A 20,006-nucleotide genomic window follows, 5' to 3' on the forward strand; every position below is an offset into this window, starting at 1 on the left:
GGGGGCCTGGTGTGCTGCGATTCATGGGGTCACAAAGAGTCGGACACGACTGAGCAACTAAACTAAACTGAACTGAATCCTGAAGTGCACTAAATCCTTAATCATGTGCCAAGGACCATGAATTAATGGGCTAGATATTGTGATTTATTGGAATAGAAACATAATTAGAATAACATTATAGTGTCAGATGTCATACTGGCATTACTTTTGCTTTTGAATGTTCCTCAACTTACAGTCCTGTCAGATTTCTCTTCTCTGCATAAGGAATATTGTTTTGGTTGAAGTGAAATGGATGGGATTTCTAATATTCACCAGAATTCTGTTCTACTATAGAACTTGTTTTGAAAACAAGGATTGATTTCAATTCAGTTGCTATATTAGAGGACAAATGTAAAGTTTGCCTTTACTTGGGCATGAGTCCCTGCACAGAAACTGCTAGGTGAACACAGAAACTGCACCGAACTGAACTCATCCACAATAGAAGACACAAAACTCACACACATGGATACCCCTCAAACATTACCGACCCCCTCAGCCACGTGGTGTGTTATGAATCCTCCTGTCCTCATATGCATGACAGAGTTCCCTTAGATTCAGACAACACCCCTTCCACTACTTCATAATCTACAACACTTCTGCAAGCAAGCTGTAGGCCTCTGTCAAGGGAAATAGCATGTTTATTGTAGAATTTATGTGCATCTTAACCATTTAATATTTATAAAACTATGCTTCCTCTTTTATTCAGTTTCAATTTTTATGTCATGTAAGAAGTTTTTGAATGTTGTCACCAACTGTGTTTTTTATAAGCCCCATGGTTTTATTCATGCAGTTTGTATAATGTGATAATATTATATGAGTATGTGCCTTATTATGGGGCTTCCCAGGTAGTTTAGAGGTAAAGAATCTGCCTGCCAATACAGGAGATGCAGAAGACATGGGTTTGATCCCTGGGTTGGAAAGATCATTTGGAGGAGGAAATGGCAGTTCACTCCAGTATTATCGCCTGGAAAATCCCATGGACAGAGGAGTCTGGCAGGCTACAGTCCACGGGGTCGCAAGAAGGTGGGCATGACTAAGTGACTGAGCACACATGGATGTGCCTTATAGCTAAATTATTTGTCACTTTAAGTATTTCAAGTTACTTAAATACTTATATATAGCTTGAAAAATTAATCTTTTAAAATACCATTTGTAATACTTTAAAAAATGTGTCCACACTTGATATCAGAACATTCGATATGCTTCTAGATGGAGGCTAACTGTATTCTTAAAAGTGCTTGAAAACGTTCAAAGAGGTTACATGGTATGTCTGTTGACCTTGTCAGACTGAGGCAAAGCTCCAACGTTATTTTTAGAAATCAGAGAAGGTAGACAGAACCTCTTTTCCTCCTTCTCAATCTCTCACAGTGTAAAAATAGCAATGCTTCTATGCTGTTGGCAGGAGAATAACTAAATAAGTAACCCATGTGCTATTATTTTGCTTAATGTCCCAATAGCACCTGAAATGAGCATTTTACCACATTTATGTATGTGTCTGTACTCATTTTCTGGGGAGACAATAGCCTCTCAATAGATTTTATACTTTTCAGTTTTTCAAATAGCTGAATGCTGTGTAGCTTCTGCCCCGTATTCATTTAGTTGAAGGAAATATGGACTCTGTCTGAACAATTCTCACTATTAAAAGTCTTTAAACTCAGATTTATTATCAGATAGGTTGTATTTTAGGTGTCTGGTTTCTACTGTGTTTTTTTAGAAGTATAATATAAGGAAATTTCTGATTGTATGTAGCTCATCTGCTTTACTATTCTATTAAACCATTCTATTAAACTGGGTTAGGTTTTAAAGGAAACACATTTGATTTCTATCCTGCCCATTTAGAAATAAATCCTACCAAGACTTTAGGACAAATACAGACATGTAAAAGAAACCAACCCATGATGAAGAAAAGTAGAATAACATCAGATATAAGATACCATATAATTTATCCTGTGATAATAAAATAGATACTAATTTGTGTTTGGCCTTGAAAACAAATCTATATTTTGAATCTAGATTTTGATGCCAAAATATAAAAAAAACAGAGGCCAGGGTATGAACAAAGAGGAAACTAAACTCGTTGTTGTTAATCTAAGATTATTTGGAGGAAGATCTTTTACAGTCTGTACACTCCAGGAAAAGACAGCATGGTCATTCATTTATTTGAATTGATCAGTTTATGAATTACCTAAAATTGTGTGGAGCTTTTAGTGTGCACACATGACTCTGCTCTTTTTTAGGAGAGTATCAACAGCTTTCATCCTATTTTCAAAAGAGCCCATACCTCCAACAGTATTAACCACCTCTGGTATTTATAAGATGTTGATGCAACATAAAGTCATCACAAAGTTTTGCTAGTTCTCTTAACTATTGCTGACTCTGCTAGTACACAGTAATTTCCTTGTACTTATCACCGTGAGATTTGTTGTCACAAATGAGTTGGCAAAGTAATGTCTCTGCTTTTTAATATGCTATCTAGGTTGATCATGACTTTCCTTCCAAGGAGTAAGCGTCTTTTAATTTCATGGCTGCAGTCACCATCTGCAGTGATTTTGGAGTCCAGAAAAATAAAGTATGACACCGTTTCCACTGTTTCCCCATTTATTTGCCATGAAGTGATGGGACCAGATGCCATGATCTTAATTTTCTGAATGTTGAGCTTTAAGCCAACTTTTTCACTCTCCTCTTTCACTTTCATCAAGAGGCTCTTTAGTTCCTCTTCACTTTCTGCTATAAGAGTGGTGTCATCTGCATATCTGAGGTTATTGATATTTCTCCCGGCAATCTTGATTCCAGCTTGTGCTTCTTCCATCCCAGTGTTTCTCATGATGGACTCTGCATATAAGTTAAATAAGCAGGGTGACAATATATAGCCTTGACGTACTCCTTTTCCTATTTGGAACCAGTCGGTTGTTCCATGTCCAGTTCGAACTGTTGCTTCCTGACCTGCATATAGGTTTCTCAAGAGGCAGGTCAGGTTGTCTGGTATTCCCATCTCTTTCAGAATTTTCCACAATTTATTGTGATCCACAGTCAAAGGCTTTGGCATAATCAATAAAGCAGAAATAGATGTTTTTCTGGAACTCTCTTGCTTTTTCGATGATCCAGCGGATGTTGCCAATTTGATCTCTGGTTCTTCTGCCTTTTCTAAAACCAGCTTGAACATCCGGAAGTTCATGGTTCATGTATTGCTGAAGCCTGGCTTGGAGAATTTTGAGCATTATTTTAGTAGCATGTGAGATGAGTGCAATTGTGCGGTAGTTTGAGCATTCTTTGGCATTGCCTTTCTTTGGGATTGGAATGAAAACTGACCTTTTCCAGTCCTGTGGCCACTTCTGAGTTTTCCAAATTTGCTGACATATTGTGTGCGAGAAGTTAATAAAGTAATAAAGTCCTCAATGTGAGTATCTGTAGCTTAGTCCTGTCTGGAATTCCAGGTTATTTGAAAATGGCCTGGCACACATGCTTCAGATTTATCCCACCTAAGAGGTGAAGGACCTTTCTATAAGACCCATTAATCACTGTTTGAGGGATGTGGCCAGGGATGTTAATTTCCTAGAACTCCTAGCCTGCCTTTCACATCAGCAGAATAGATACAGATTGTGAGGAAAAACCCTTTAGACAGAGACAAACAGATGCTTACAGGAACATTCAGAAAGGCATGTACTGAAATGGCTGAGTCAGGGCTCTGCTACAGCAGTCTTTAGAGGTTATGTATTCTAAGAATGTCAGATTCAAATATTAGAACATTATTTTTCAAACATGCTTAATACTTAAGTGAAATTACCTGTCTTTCAAGACATGATAAAGACACATTTTCTTACTAACAAGACTAACATCAGCTCTGTTGCTATCATGAAGGCATGCTATTAGTCACTGGAAATAGAGTAAGAAAAACAACATGCCATGAAGCAGCATAGATACCAGAGGAACAATTATATATGGCTAGAAAAATAGTCAATGTGGAAAGCACTGACTTTGTGTGTGCATTTTGGATGAGTTTATGTGTATGAATGATATATATTTATGATGTTACCTTCCAAAGTAGTTGTACCTGACAATTTCCACCTATATCAGAAATTTCCTCTCTTTCTTCACTGGCAAACTCTCTGAAAGATGTTTTTCTCAGACATTCAGCTGGCCTATATGCAACTTGTTAAAACTTTTCCATATCCTTATTAAATGAGATTTCATCTTCTGTCCAATATATGAATAACCATTAGTACAAATCAACTGGTTTATTTACTGATGATAAACAATTCTCTCAAATTAATTTTATCATTTAAATGATTTTCCTAGGTCTTTTTGCTTGTTCCATGAAGCAAAGCATCGAAAGAAATATAAATTGAAATAAGATAAAGATATTTGTGCTTGGCCAACTTGAATAACAAACTCTAGTAATAATGTAATTGAAAATTTCAGAAGAAATGGCTTCAAGAATGGGAAACTGAATAAGATAGCTAAGAACACATGATGAGAAAATATTAACCATCAAAGTACTACTTATGGAAATATTCAATCTGTGCATTAATGTCGGCAGGTGTGTTTAAGTGATAAGCATTTAGATATCTATAACAAGAAACCTAATTTTCTCAAGAACAATATATTTTACTTTTAATATCAAAGTGAACATTAAACATATAGTTAAATTTTAATATGAAACTCAAAAACTGATTTTTTTTTAAATTTTATTTTATTTTTAAACTTTACATAATTGTATTAGTTTTGCCAAATATCAAAATGAATCCGCCACAGGTATACATTTACACACACATCTACACAAATAAAAAATTATCAGACAGAATGTCTCAAAATTCAAGAAGTATGATCATCGACACTCTGAAAACCAAAATCATTTTACTGACATAAAACATGGGTCCAAGTAATGGATCCTGGACCTTGAGAATGAGAAATGAGCTCTAAAAGTCACGTACGTAGGGTCACATTCCAGTCACCACTCGACAGCTCTAATGAATTTTGCATTTCTCTGGGCAGAAACAAATACTTCTTACATAGTGAACCATGCTAATTGCAGTTTGAGAATAAGTTATGACATGGTAGGTTATGCTGCTGCTGCTAAGTCACTTCAGTCATGTCTGACTCTGTCTGACCCCATAGATGGCAGCCCACCAGGCTCCTCTATCCCTGGGATTCTCCAGGTGAGAATACTGGAGTGGGTTGCCATTTCCTTCTCCTGGTAGGTTATATTGTGTTCTAAATACTCAAAGTAGTCTTAGGTCCTGTGGTTTGACATTTTGCACCAAAAGATTGGAAAACATCTCCTGTCCCAGTCTATACTTAAGGTGCAGCATGCACAAATTCCTGTGCCCAGAGCCGGCCAGAAGCAGAAAGTAAGAAATGAAGAAGTCTGTCCTCCCTTAATTCCCAGTTCTGTGCCTCTCTCACTCCCTCTATTTTGTATTATTGTATGTTTTCCCCAATATAAACATAATTTGTGTTCATTATATAAACTTTTTAAAATACAAAAATATATCATGAAAACACAATCAAAATTAACCACAAGCTAGACATCCCCACAATCAGTGTTAATATTTTAGGCTATACCTTCATATTGTACTTTTCCTGCACAATTTTGTGATTAGAAATATATCTTTGTGTGCCTAAATATTGCATGTATTGAATTACTTCCACAGGATAAATTCTCAGAAAAATGATTATCCATGGAAAGGGTATGTATACGGAGTGACATTTTAGTGGTAGATTTTGTCTTTTGGCAAATACGTGGCAGCCTCCTTCACCAAAGCAAACGTTCCAGTCCTACTTATATGAGTAATACAGAAAGTCTCCATTTCATGAACACATCCTACCATCCCTTTTATTTTACTCTTTATATGAGTAATTTAATAATTTTTATCATGAATTTTATGTTCACTGAAGTATTTTGATTTTCTTATTTGTCTGATTGTTGCATGGGAGTTATGACTCAGGGGCTTAAAGTTTGGCTGAAAGAACGAATTTAAATTAACACATTAGAATTTACTGACCTTGGTTTTTCATGATGGGCAAATCAGTCAGTTAATGACTAAAAGGTACTTTTGACATATAGAGAAATCTTTTTAGAGTATAGACATAAATATGCCAGCAATGAATTATGATTATAGTCAAAGCTAAGTTTAATCTTTTTTATCTTGATCTTTAAGGTTCTACTCAATGTGGTCCCTGTTTCCATTTCTATATCTGTCTTTAGGATTTTTCATTATGTTATAAAATATGATGTTTGAGAGAATATGGGCTTTATTCTCTGATTTCAACATCTCACCAGAATACATTTGCTCTGCATCTTGTCAATTACTTATTTTTGTCAAAACTCTAATAATACTTCACTGAGTTCTTATAATAGTTCAATAACAATTAGGTATTTCGTGTGAAATATGCAGCAAGGTGACCAGCACTAAAGAACACACTCAGGAATATTATTTTCCTTCTCTTTTCTTCGATATGATGTGCACTTCAGCCAAAGTGAAATTGTATGGCTTCTGTGCTTTTTCCAACCTGCCTCCCCACAGAATTTGCTCATGCAGTTCTCTCTGCTTTGCAGGGTACTGTACCTCTTTTCATAATTGAGAACTTCCTACCTAAGGGTTTCAAATCAAAACATCTTCATAAGATATTTGCTCACCTTGCCTCTATTAAAAACTAATGTAATTTTTCTGAAATGCCAACACAATGCTTTATCTGTACCTCCCTTGTGGCCATTATTTCTTCTTTCCTTCCATTATAATTATATAAATACACAGAATGACAAGCTATAGATTGTTTTAAATCATGAGTTTTAGAGTATGAGGGGTATGGCTTTATTCCATTCTGCTACTAATTTATTGCATGTCTATGAAAGGAGTTTTCAACCTCATGCCTCAGTTCAGTTCAGCATGCCTCAGTTACCTCTTTAAAATAGTAAACATTTGTGAGATTCATGTGAGTGTATCTTGATACAGTAAATCTAAATAACAGTGATTATGATGGTGATGAGCTTTGTGAGAACAAGTTCTGTTTAATGCAACTTGGAAACATCTGCAGAAGTGAATAATATGTATGTATGTGTCAAACACAATAATAGGAACCAGGTAGCACGATGCTGTCCTGCTGCCCTGGGCTCTGCTGTGTTCTCTCGGACCTTGGTAACATCATGGCCTTTGATATGTTTTCTTTTGCCAGTGTGTTAAGAGTTGTTACATATTTCCTGTAGCTGTTTGAAAAAAATAATTATCACAGTGTCATCATGCTCTACACCCTTACTCCTCCCCCGTGTTTTATGTTTTTGACACATTAAGATATTTTTGTGTATCCCTTAGCTACTGGCTACAGCCAGAATTGTAGCTACAGCATGGGCCAGGGTTTCTCCTGGGACATGCTGAGACCTTTATTTTGGTGGGAATTCTGGAACCAGAGGGGCTAGAGCTGGAATCTAGTGTATGTTGGAACCCCTCCTGGGGCATACTTAAGGCTGCTGCCTTGGCAGAGGGCTTGGAGCTGGAGCTGGGTGCGGGCTGGTGGGTGTTCTGGGTCAGCCTTGGCAGGCAGGCTGACAACTTTCCAGACACTTTGCTGCTTCTGTGCTGTCATTCAAGCAAGTCAGTTCGTAGGTGCATGAGTGCTAAGTCCTTCCGGTCGTGTCTGACACTGTGGAGCCCCATGGTGTAGCTTTCCAGGCTCCTCTGTCCATGGGATTCTCCAGGTAAGAATACTGGAATGGGTTGCCATGCCCTCCTCCAGGGATCTTCCCGACCCAGGGATCCAACCCGCGTTTCTTTACCACTAGCGCCACCTGGGAAGCGCAAGTATACACGCATCATTTAAGAAAGGAGTCTTGTTTTACTATAGCCTTCTGATTTTCCTGGTCATAGGCTCCACGCGTTTTCAAAACCAGTTAAATGGTTCATTTTCCAAGTGCCAATCTCCAGCGCTGGGGTGCTGAAAGTGGGATTCAAATTCCTCACTTTTTAGGGAGGTTTTCTAGGTTTTGAAATATCCTTCCTCTTTTGGGTTACCCACTGAAGGTTGGGTTCTTTTTTTCCCCTCCTACGATCTCAGTGTGATTTTCTCTGTATCCTTTACCGTAGAAGAGCTGTTCTGCTAGTCTTCAGGACATTCTCAGGGAGAGTTGATCTATATGTAGCTGTAGTTTGGGTGTGTCTGTGGGAGGAGGTGAGCTCAGGTCTTCCTACTCTGCCATCTTGAGCCCGCCTCGTTGAAAATGCCTTTGAATACATCTCTGGGTTTTGTTCTTACAGATGCTATTGTTTAGAAATAATTCAGTCTGAGAAAGCAGAACCACATGGACACTTTGAGTCAAATTCCTCTTTTTCTACCCTCACCCATGCTTTATTCTTCTATGTTCTTCATGAAATTGTTTCTCCTCCTGCTCTCAAACTAGAGACCTGATTATGTCTATATTCATGTGTTTTATTTAGCCTGGATATTGTCTTGTGATCAGCACACTCCAATGATAACTGGAAAGAGGGATGGTAGAAAAATGCTTAAACCCAGTGATCCCACTGTTCTTCATTACCTAAATATATTTTTAATAAGGAAAATAAAATGAATTTGACTACTATTCTCTGTAATAGAGTGCTTATGCTCGGTCGCTCAGTCATGTCCAACTCTTTTTAACCCCATGGACTGAGAGCTGCACTCCTCTGTCCATGGGGCTTCTCCAGGCAAGAATACTGTGAATGGGTTGCCATGCCCTCCTCCAAGGGATCTTCCTAACCCAGGGATCGAACCCTGGTCTCCCTCATTGCAGGTGGATTCCTTACCATCTAAGTAACCAGGGAAGCCCAATAGAGTGGTGGTAGGTAACAAGATTATCTTTTCTCTTGTACCGGTAAATGATTGTATGTACACTGATTAATTTTTTAATGATTTTATTTATTTTTGGCTGCACTGAGTCTTCATTGCTGCATGTGGGCTTTCTCTAGTGCGTGAGTGGGGACTGCTCTCTAGTTGCAGCGTGCTGGCTTCTCATTGCAGTGGATTTACACGCAGGCTTCCGTAGTTGCAGCTCCTGGGCTCTAGAGCACAGGCTCAATAGCTGTGGCACATAGGCTTACTTGCTCCTCGGCATGTGGGATCATCCTTTATCAGGGATCAAACCCATGTGCCTACCTTGGCAGGTGGATTCTTTACCACTGAGCCACCAGGGAAGCCCTGCACTGATTTATATTTAAGAATGTTCTTGGTACCTAAGGGAAACAAGCTGTAATTATATGAATGGGTTTGTTAGAACTGCCTTGGGTGAGTTAACAGTTTCTTCGTAAGTTCCTGAATGTCAACATTTCTAAAATAAGAAATGAGAAAATGTCTGCACGGGATGCTAAGGCTTCTTCTGGCCCTAGATTAATTGACCCTCCCTTTAATGCTTTGAGGGATGACTAATAAGCAACATGTTTAAGCCAGAAATTTAAAACATTTCTCTTTTACCAGTCTAAAAAGGAGAAAAAAAAAATAATGAGCTGTTAGGGTAGAGTCCTTGCAGTCTCTGACACATGTTAAATTTCTCCTGAAACTTGATATTAGTTTTACTATGAGACTTTAAGATTTTTACTAAGGTTGGGGATTAGAAGAGAAGAGAAGAGGTCAGTCATTCTTGCTGCTTTTGTGTTAAGTGACAGAAAATCATCCCATAGGTAAGAAGCTATAGATACTTTTTATTATTTTTCACTGCAGTGAGTAATTATCATTGACAAAAGGCTAGCAAGGGCACTGATTTGACAAGCACTCCTGTTTCCAAAACCAGTAGAGATTTAATAATTAAAAAAAAGGTTTATATAATTTACATATGAGCAAAGGAACCATATTTTACTATAAAAAATGTTACAAACTTCCAAGTCAGGTAAGTGTGGCTTTGCTCTGAGTTCTTGAGTACTAGGTACTGGAAGTTGGAACACTTTCAAAGATCATCTAGAATTCCTAATTATTATTCATGAATCTTTGCTAGAGCTACTCCTACTCCAATTAATGACTGTTTTAACATATATTTGGGCATCTCTTGAGGTGTAGGGAGCCACAAACCAAAGCATCTAATTCCATTTTGGGTAAATTTTACAGTTATGTTTGTCAAGATATTTATAGGTATACTTTAGGAGTTGGGTATCCTCTTTTTTACCTTGCTGACATCTATAAGGATTATTTAAGTTTGCTTTATAAGGGGATGTATTTTATTAATAGTAGTGAGTATTGTTGTCAGTATCAGAAGTAACCAGTGAGTGTTAGTGTTCTAACACAGACACATATTTATGGGTTTGTTGTCATGTAATGATCAACAGCACCCTTGCAGAAGCCATTAAAAACTTGTAATTATATAGAACACAAGCCGTGGGCTGGATGAATTAAGGGTCCTTTTATTCCACCCACATCAGCTACTGTGGAAATTTTGGACATTTACTGGTATCTTTTTCTTCTTCATTAGTCTCTTTCAGTTTTTCAAGAAGATAATTTATTTACTTTCCCTTCAATATAAAAGATCGGTTATTTTGCAAAATATGTGGTCTATACAGCTCAGTTGTTTTTGATCTGTAAGCAACTTTCTCATGACTACTTATTTCTGAATGAAATAAGTACTTATGAATCTTATTTCTGACTTGATTTCAGTCATTTATTCCATGGATTATTAATATAAAGGGAACAGTAATAATTCTGAGCATACTTTTATACTAAGTTTCCTGCTAGTCATTCCATATATTACTCCACAACGATGCAGTGAGGGAGTCATTTTTCATACCTTTTATAGATCAGGGAAAAGAAGCCAAGTGGCTTTAAATAAGTCGACTCAGGGTGATATAGTCAATAAGTAACATATCTGACATTTGAAGCAAAGACTGACCTCAGAGCCCATCCTTTCCACTATAGCCTCCTGCCCTCAGATTATACATGCAAAAATGAGAAGTTTAGAAACTAGTATCGTGATCCTTGAATATGTTGGAATTGTGATGGACTCCATAAATTCCCTTCTCTCCTCCCTACCTGGGTTTTAAACCAGTTGATAAATAGAGCACTAGAGACTGACAGATGGCTATCAAAAGGTCAGCTGTGTAATTGATGAAAGCTGGGAGAATGGAACTTTGATGTGTGGCCAAATGAGCTAGGTCAGTTTCCTCTTCTTCCGAATTTTAGACCCTCCCATCAAGCAACTGACGTAAGTATAAACCTCAGACAACTTCCGTAGTGTCTGACCCCATATTACATGGCAGAAGATAGGGGAACAAACCAAAATAGATAAAAAATTTGTTGAACTAAGCATTCCTTGCTCCTTTTCTTCCAAACTTGCAAATCGTATAGCCCAGATAAACTAGGAGCGTATTTTGTTGAAGTCCCTCCACATTGGACTTCTGTATATGTAATTTTATAATTCATATAGTATTAACAAACACAGGAAACAATGAAAAGGAGTACTTAGCTCCTTCTTGTTATGAATTCAAAATATTTTTCTTTAAAAAGTTCATATTTATAATTGACAACAATAAAAATAAAGACTATTAGTATTTTATTACCAAGAGTAAGGTAATAGGTTTATAAAACACTTACATAATTTGATGTGCAAAAATTGAAATTAGAAAGGAAAGTGAATTGAGAAACTAGTAATAGAACAGGAAATCAAAAGAATTATTAGGATTGAAAAAAGCTGAAATGACAGCAGCATTTTTAAAAGAATGTAGGGTACTGAAAGCAGAGAGACATAATAAACAGCATAATTAAATTATAAATGTCCTTATCATTATAAAGATAACTGAGTGCTGTATTAGTCATGAGTAAGCTCTGTAAGCATGTGTGCAGTGATGTGCTTTGAATTCTTAAAGATGCATTTACAGAGGAATATGGAAAGAGCGTTTTCTAAAACAGATGTGTTTTTGTATCTGCAATACCAAGCAAGATTATTTCAGGACTTGTTGTCATTTTTAATTATAAAAATTTGATATTTTACTGAGTGAAATGGGATTTCATTGAATGAAGGGTTTTAGGAAAAGAACTCATCTTCCTCATATCTGCTCACTCTCAATTCCAAACCTACCCCCATGCTCAGTCACTGCAATAGTAGAGAGACCAATTAGAAGCCTTGCCAGCTGTGGAGATCTGAGAAGCCATAGTTAGATTCTGGATATATTTTGAAAGTGGACTGAATGTGGGTAATGATAAAAAGGGGTCAAGATTTTGGTCTCCAAGATTTCCCCATCATCTGATATGGGAAAATGGTGAGGGAATTTGATCTGTTAGCAAATGTCAGAAGGTTCATTTGAGAATATTGGTTCAGTTTGAACATGATTCTTTTAGACCAAGTGGAAATATAAAGAAGACAGATATGTAATATAAATGCCTGGAGTTAGGGAGAAATATCTGGCCTGGAGATCTGATCTAGTGGTATCAGATGTGGATAAGGTTTAAAACCATGAGGAATTATGAGGTCACCAAGGGAAGGTGATAAAGATAAAAGAGAAGAATCCAAAGATTGAGTCATTGGGCTTTCCAAAGTAGACAGGTCAAGAGATGGGAGGACTGAGAAGGAGCGTCTAGTGAAGTTGGAGAAGAGCCACGGAAGTGTTGTGCACTGGAGGCCGAGTGAGGAAAGTGTATTGAGGAGGAAGTTGCAAGCAATTGTGTCAAAAGTCCTTGATAGACCAAATAAGATGAAGACTAGGAATTGACTACTGACTTTGGCATTGAAGAGCCATTGGTGACTCTGATAGTCTTAGTGGAGGTATGGAACAGCAAGCAACAACAACAAAACCTATTGTGGAAGATTCAAGAAGAGTTAGAAACAATAACTACCAACCCTACTTTTGTGGAATTTTGCAATGAAAGGAAACAATTAAATATGGAAAAAACCACCAGGAAAACAGGCATCAAGAGGTTGCTTCCCCTCCCCCAAATTTTTAGGGATTAAAAGAGTATGCTTGTACGGCGATGGGAGTTATCAACTAGGGGTGAGGTGGGGTGTGGAGAGAGGCTGGCTTTGACTCAGTAAGGAGAGCATGGGAAAGTTATTGGTCTGAAGTAGGTGACAGTAATGGAAACTATTGCATAAGTAAAGGAGATAGGCTTTGGTGGGAATGCAGTTAGTTTGTCTTGAGTATCAGGCAGCACGTCAGAATACATGGGTACAGATGCCAGGGGGTGGATGGGAGCTGTGGAAGTTTTCTTCAGTCTTCTCAGGGAACAGGAAGCAAAACCATCAGCTGAGAGTGAGCACTGGGGAGAAGGTGTTGGAAGACAGAATTTAAAGTGAAGGAATAAAATACGAAATAGTCTTCTAGAAGAGTGAAAATATATTTTGACTGCTGGTCAGCACTAAGGACCCGTTTGAGGCTACTGTTACAAACTTTAGGGCGATCAGCCTACAGGTTGACACATTTTTAACTCCAGTTGTGTTTTAAACTGTCCAGTCTATGCCTGGAGTTGGTGTGATATGAACATGCACACATACACACACAAATTGTATTTAAAAATAAATTGTGTCTCCTCTATTCTAGTCAAAAGAATATTTTTAATAACATTCATCTCAGCTCTATCTGAGATAGTATTTTTAAACATAGCAATACAAAGGCTTTGATACCATGTTTCTAAAACAGTTGCTAATATTTTTCTTTCTTTTGTCTTTTTCCCTCTAGGCATTGAATATGATTTTAAAACAAAAAATAAAATACAAAGAACACTATACCCCAGTCAACATAACTGACACATAAGAATTGAAATTTATTTAGAGATCAGTTCCATTCCCCTCATTACAGATGGGGAAACTAAAGCCCAGTGAGAGGGACTGGCCCAGAGGGCTTACGATTCCATACAACTCTACCCACAGAATTTCATCAAACTTTACCTTATTTGTTTTCTTTAGTGCCATCTCACAGACCAGAATCTGCCTTTTGTAATGATATGGGCAGGGAATATTACAGGCTTGGATTTTGTTAGTTACATAGGACAAGCTAGTAGGCACTTTCATTATCAATATTCTTCTACAGAACAGGTGTGTAGAAAAAAGGTCTAGGCTAATTCCCAGCAGATGCTCAACCTCTCTTCTCCTACATATGCAACAGCTCAGCTGAAGCAAAAGTAAACTATCCCTGCATAATATCCCTCATATTATTTTTAGGAAAATGGCATTACTGTTGCCTAGTTACCTCTTTAAGTTCTTAATTGTCTCTTCATAATGCAAGTATCATAAGCTATAGCAACCTCATGGGAAATCCAGAATCACAGGTGATTACCACTTTCATTAACTTTCTCATTTCCATTTGGAGTTAAAGTCTAGGTACCTGAATTCTTGTCCTATTTCTGCCATAGATTTGTAACATTGGTTAAGTACCAAACTTTGGGTCACTCATTTTTTTAACATATTAATTGAATAAGGTGAGCTTGATCAGTGGTTAAAGTATTTTTAAAGTAGCAGCATTCTGGTTGTGTGAGAAATGAAAATGACTTTAAAAAAAAATTTTGAATCAGAGATATGATGGCGCAGAAAGAAACCCTTCTCAGGTTTCTTTCAGACAGCTGCACAGAACTCAAGTTCTCCAAGAATCATGATTTAAAACCGTTAGAGGATCTAGTGTCTCTTATGATTCCCTAATTTTATAAACATACGATGTTAGGCTACGTGTGTTTGTGTGTGTGATGAAAGGTTCAGGCAAGAGATGCCCTTTAGTTTGCCAAGACCCTTATATATACCCTAGACCAGCGGTCCCCAACCTTTTTGGCACCAGGGACCGGTTTCATGGAAGGCAGTTTATCCATGGTCCATGTGGAGGGGGATAGTTTGGGGATGATTTAAGCACATTACATTTATTGTGTAATTTATTTCTACTATTATTACATCAGCTCTACTTCAGATTATCAGGCCGTTAGATCCTGGAGGTTGGAGACCCATGCCTTAGACCAGAGACTGCTTTATTTTTCCCCTCATTGATGTAGTCTCAAAGGCAAAGAAGGCAGCTCTGAGTGAGATTGATGGAGACCTTTGGCTTCTCATCTCATTTCTAAGTTTCATAATATAGATAAACCTATATTTGTTAAAAGAATATTCATGGTTAAAAGTGGTAGAGAGTGATTAATGCCACTAATTGCAAGGAGGGGGAGAAACTGGTGATTCAACCCTGCTAAGCTTAGGTACTGGGCAGAGGCCGTGAAGGCACCTGCCAAGATCCAGCCAGTCTGCCAGTTATCATATGGTATCTGTCTCACATGATTCTTTATCTGTGAACTGGATCTTACCCTGATACTTGGAGGAGTGAGGATAAAGGCTCCTTCATACAGAAGAGGTTAAGGAGTAGAACTTTTACCTCCCTATGTTTCATAAAGTTTTGTACTAACTTTCCACATGGCACATATCTATATTTGTCTCCCACAAATGTACTTTTTTTTTTTTAAAGAAAATCTTTTTCATTTCAATCTAATGTTGAAATTTAATGCTTTACCTATAACATACTATGTACCCCATCAGTTCAGTTCAGCCGCTCAGTCGTGTCCGACTCTTTGCAACTCCATGAATCGCAGCACGTCAGGCCTCCCTGTCCATCACCAACTCCCGGAGTTCACTCAAACTCATGTCCATCTAGTCGGTGATGCCATCCAGCCATCTCATCCCTTTTCCTCCTGCCCCAATCCCTCCCAGCATCGGAATCTTTTCCAATGAGTCAACTCTTCACATGAGGTGGCCAAAGTACTGGAGCTTCAGCTTTAGCATCATTCCCTCCAAAGAACACCCAGGGCTGATCTTCAGAATGGACTGGTTGGATCTCCTTGCAGTCCAAGGGACTCTCAGGAGTCTTATCCAATATCACAGTTCAAAAGCATCATATCTACATCCATATCTATATTACAACTTTATGAAAAGTTAAGTTTCAGGGGCTTTGATTAAAAACTACATAATTATTTTTAAAGAGAGAAGTGATTTCAGTTTATCCAGTTTATCCCCTCATTTTACAGAGACAGAAATTAAGGAAAAATGAACTTCCTAAGGTTATCTGTTTAGTTGGTCATGACTTACTTTCATTCTGAACTGATTCATTAGTTCTTTGAAAATTGAATAAAAATTCACACAAACACCTTTGTAATCATGAAAAACAGTCATAAGTTGTGTTTCAGCATTGATGGTATCAATATATGATTCATTCTGATGTAGACAGCATCAGTCAATGAATAAGTGAATGGTTGCAAGCTTTTTAATTTAAACTTTTTAACCAATTGTCCTTCCTTCTACCATCTCTTTCAAGATTATATGTAGCTCCTCCAATGATATTGCGGTCCAGATCTGTCAATTAATTTTAGGCAATTTTACCAGACTAGTGTAGCCTTTCCACTGAGTCAGACAGTAGGCCTCATTTGTGTCTTATAAATGCTGATAAAAGAGGGGTTTCAGAGCTAAAGCAAGTTTGATAACTAATATTTAACAAGTAGTCTGGAGAGACTTTTACTTAGAAATAAAAATTTTAATAAAATATTTCAATTCACTAATGCATTTCTGAGGATGAACTAGTCTGATATAATTCTCTTTGTTCTCAATCCTTTGCTGAACTTCCTAGAATTGTTTTTCATGCAAGATTTGAAACATTTGGCCAGACGTACATACTAAAACAGAACCTAGCATTTTGAAATTGATGGGCATATACACAGTGGACGACCTCCCCAGTGACTTTTAGGATATGGAGTTCTCCCAAGATGGAACTAAAAATACTGTGATATTTTTTTTTCCAAATACTCCACTTGAGGCCCTCCACTTTCTCACTGATTCCCTTTCTTTCTGCCAACCAGATGTTAGTATTGGCTAGGACTCTGTCTTGGCCTTCTATGTTTTTTCTTCCTGTTTTTTTTTCCCCTTCTCTTCTAAGAACTTTTTCCTTGTATAAGTTCAGCTCTCACTTTTATGTGTGTAGCATCTCAATCTGTGTCTCCTACTCCTACCCGCCTCTCAGTTTGTGAACACAGGTACTAAACTGTCTCACGCTCAAGCCGAAGATAACGTGCCTGAAATTGAGCCAGACTCAGTTCCTTCAGATGTAGTTACCAAAGTGGAAAAGACGTTTCAGTTTTTTTGACTATCATGTGATTGAATTGGACTACATGTTTCTCAGATCCCTTATAATTATGTCATTTCCTGCATTTTGGGGGCTGGGGTTCTGTAAATGTGCTTCTCCAACCCCATATTCTTCTCCTTATCTCTCAGTAAGCCTTTGTCCTGCTTCCACACTTCTCTCGTTATTTCTCATGCTTGAAGTAACTTTATGATCTCCTTAGTCTATCCAAGTCTTTTTTTTGATGCTATGCTAAGTCACTTCAGTCGTGTCCGACTCTGTGCGACCCCACAGACGGCAGCCCACCAGGCTCCCCCGTCCCTGGGATTCTCCAGGCAAGAACACTGGAGTGGGCTGCTATTTCCTTCTCCAATGCATAAAAGTGAAAAGTGAAAGTGAAGTCGCTCAGTTGTGTCCGACTCTTAGCGACCCCATGGACTGCAGCCTAACAGGCTCCTCCGTTCATGGGACTTTCCAAGCAAGAGTACTGGAGTGGGGTGAAGGTCAGCTTAAATCCTATTAGTACCTGAAGATATTCAGTTCAAACTTATTATGACCATCCTAAACAAAAAAACTCTTTGTCTCCCTAAAATAATGTTTAATGTTTTATCATATTGATAAAACAATCGGGAAATCTAAATACTCTTCTATAAAGACTTTTAAGGGCTGGGTAAGAAAGAATAATGAATAAACCTAGGTTTAAGTCTCTTCTGTGACTTTGAATCTGCATGTCTCCTAAAAACCCTTTACAAAACATGCACTGTGTCTTGATTTGCTCATTTATGAAATAAGTAGGGTTGGATTAGATAGACCCTAAGTCTCTTTCAGTTTATAATTGTTAAACTGATATTTAAAGACGTTTAATACAATATATGTAAGCTATACTTTACTATTATAAATCAATCTCTACTATTATAAAATAGACTCTATTTTATTACATGTTTGTCTGGTGATCATTAAATTTCTCAACCTCAGATGCTTATAAAAGTACTCACACTTCAGAATCAAAATAATAGATAAATTACAGGATAGTTATTCTATTTTGGTAACTGTATAAGACCAATTTTATTCAGATGAGCCATTAAAATGTGGGGTCACCTGCTAAATAGGTAGGACTTCCCTGTAGCTCAAATGGTAAAGAATATGCCTGTAATGTAGGAGACCAAGGTTTGACCCCTGGGTTGGGAAGTTCTTCTGGAGAAGGGAATGGCAATCCATTCCAGTATTCTTGCCTGGAGAATTCTATGGACAGAGAAGTCTGGCAGGCTACTGTCCATTGGGTCACAAAGAGTCGGACACGACTGAGCTACTAACACACACACACACACACACACACACACACACACACAGACTAGGTTCTGATACTAATTCCAATGTGAGTGATGGGGGAGGTTTCCCATTCCAGCAAGCAATTCCTGGGACACCAGCTAGATATCCTACAAATCAACTGAATTTTGACATTGTTTATCCAGAAATATAATCAAATTTCATGGTTACAAACTCAGTCCTGCAAGACTGCTTCCCCTCTCCCTCTCAGTTCACATGCTTGTCAAAAGCCAAGGTGGTCCAGGTTCAATGCATGAGACAGGGCGCTCAGGGTACACTGGGATGACCCTGAGGGATGGGATGGGGAGGGAGGTGGGAGGGAGGTTCAAGATGGGGGACACAACCCATGGCTGATTTATGTCAATGTATGGCAAGAACCACTATAATATTGTAATTAGCCTTCAATTAAAATAAAATAATTAATTAAAAAAAAAGCCAAAGTTGTTACCTACACTTTTGACAAACTGGCTATAAATCAGAGTTTCCCATGAGCTTCTCCTTCCTAGGGTTTGATCAGTTTTTTTAGATAGGCTTACAGAAGTCTGGAAAACATTTTCCTTACTAGATCACTGGTTTATTAGAAAAGATTATAACTCAGGAATAGCCAGATAGAAGACACGCATAGAGCAAGGTGTGTGGGAAGGGACACAGAGCGTCTGTGCCTCTCCAGGTGTGCCACTCTCACCAAATTTCCATGTGTTCACCAACCCAGAAGCTCTCAGAAACCTGTCCTTTTGGGTTTTCAGTGGAGGCTTCATTACACAGCTCTGGGCCATTGGAGACTGAATTCCATCTCTAGCAGATGTCAGGATATCAGGCCTGCAGTTTCAGCCTTCTAATCACATGTTTGACTGTCCATAGGTGCTTTCCATTAAACACCTAATTAACATAATAAAGGACACCTTTAAGCACCGCCCCCCAACCCCACTTGGGAAACCCAAAGGGTTTTAGGAGCTCTATGCCAAAAATGGGGATGAAGACCATCTATATATTTCTTATTATAAATCACAACATCACACCTATATAATATATTAATTGAATAAGCTAGGAAGCTTTTATTGGGGGAAAAAAGCTTGCTAGTACAAGGCACTGTGACAAATATTGTTAGATTGGGATGGGGATATGGATAGAGAAATGAAGTAAAAGGTTTGGTGTCTACCTTCCAGGAGAAAATTTTCCAATGAGGGAGCACACAGATAAAGGTATTACTGTAATTAGAAGCATGCTGCTGCTGCTAAGTTGTTTCAGTCGTGTCTGACTCTGTGCGACCCCATAGACGGCAGCCCACCAGGCTCCACCGTCCCTGGGATTCTCCAGGCAAGAACACTGGAGTGGGTTGCCATTTCCTTCTCCAATGCATGAAAGTGAAAAGTGAAAGTGAAGTCGCTCAGTCAAGTCCGACTCCTAGCGACCCCATGGACTGCAGCCTACCAGGCTCCTCCGTCCATGGGATTTGCCAGGCAACAGTACTGGAGTGGGTTGCCATTGGCTTCTCCACTTACAAGCATAAGAAACTGTTAATTGCTACCACTTACTGAATACTTATATGAACTAGGACTTATGCCAGGAACTAACATATGAATGCTAATTAACATGAACAAAACTATTTTTTTTACAAGATTCCAA

The 20,006-nt window shown here is 38.1% G+C and overlaps 1 protein-coding gene across 4 annotated transcripts in view; it reads left to right on the forward strand.

Moving 5' to 3' along the window:
- ANO3 (anoctamin 3) overlaps positions 1-20,006 on the forward strand; it is a 457,212-nt gene that overhangs the window by 119,451 nt on the left and 317,755 nt on the right. The window contains exon 1 of one of the 4 annotated variants that reach the window (XM_059874528.1): positions 14,195-14,247. The exons of the other annotated variants lie outside the window; for them this stretch is intronic. The gene's annotated coding sequence lies outside the window, so the exon portion shown is untranslated. Of the gene's footprint in view, positions 1-14,194; positions 14,248-20,006 lie in introns of those variants that run through there. 4 annotated transcript variants of the gene reach the window in all.

This window comes from Bos taurus, chromosome 15 (genome assembly GCF_002263795.3).
Source record: "Bos taurus isolate L1 Dominette 01449 registration number 42190680 breed Hereford chromosome 15, ARS-UCD2.0, whole genome shotgun sequence".
Taxonomy (NCBI): domain Eukaryota; kingdom Metazoa; phylum Chordata; class Mammalia; order Artiodactyla; family Bovidae; genus Bos; species Bos taurus.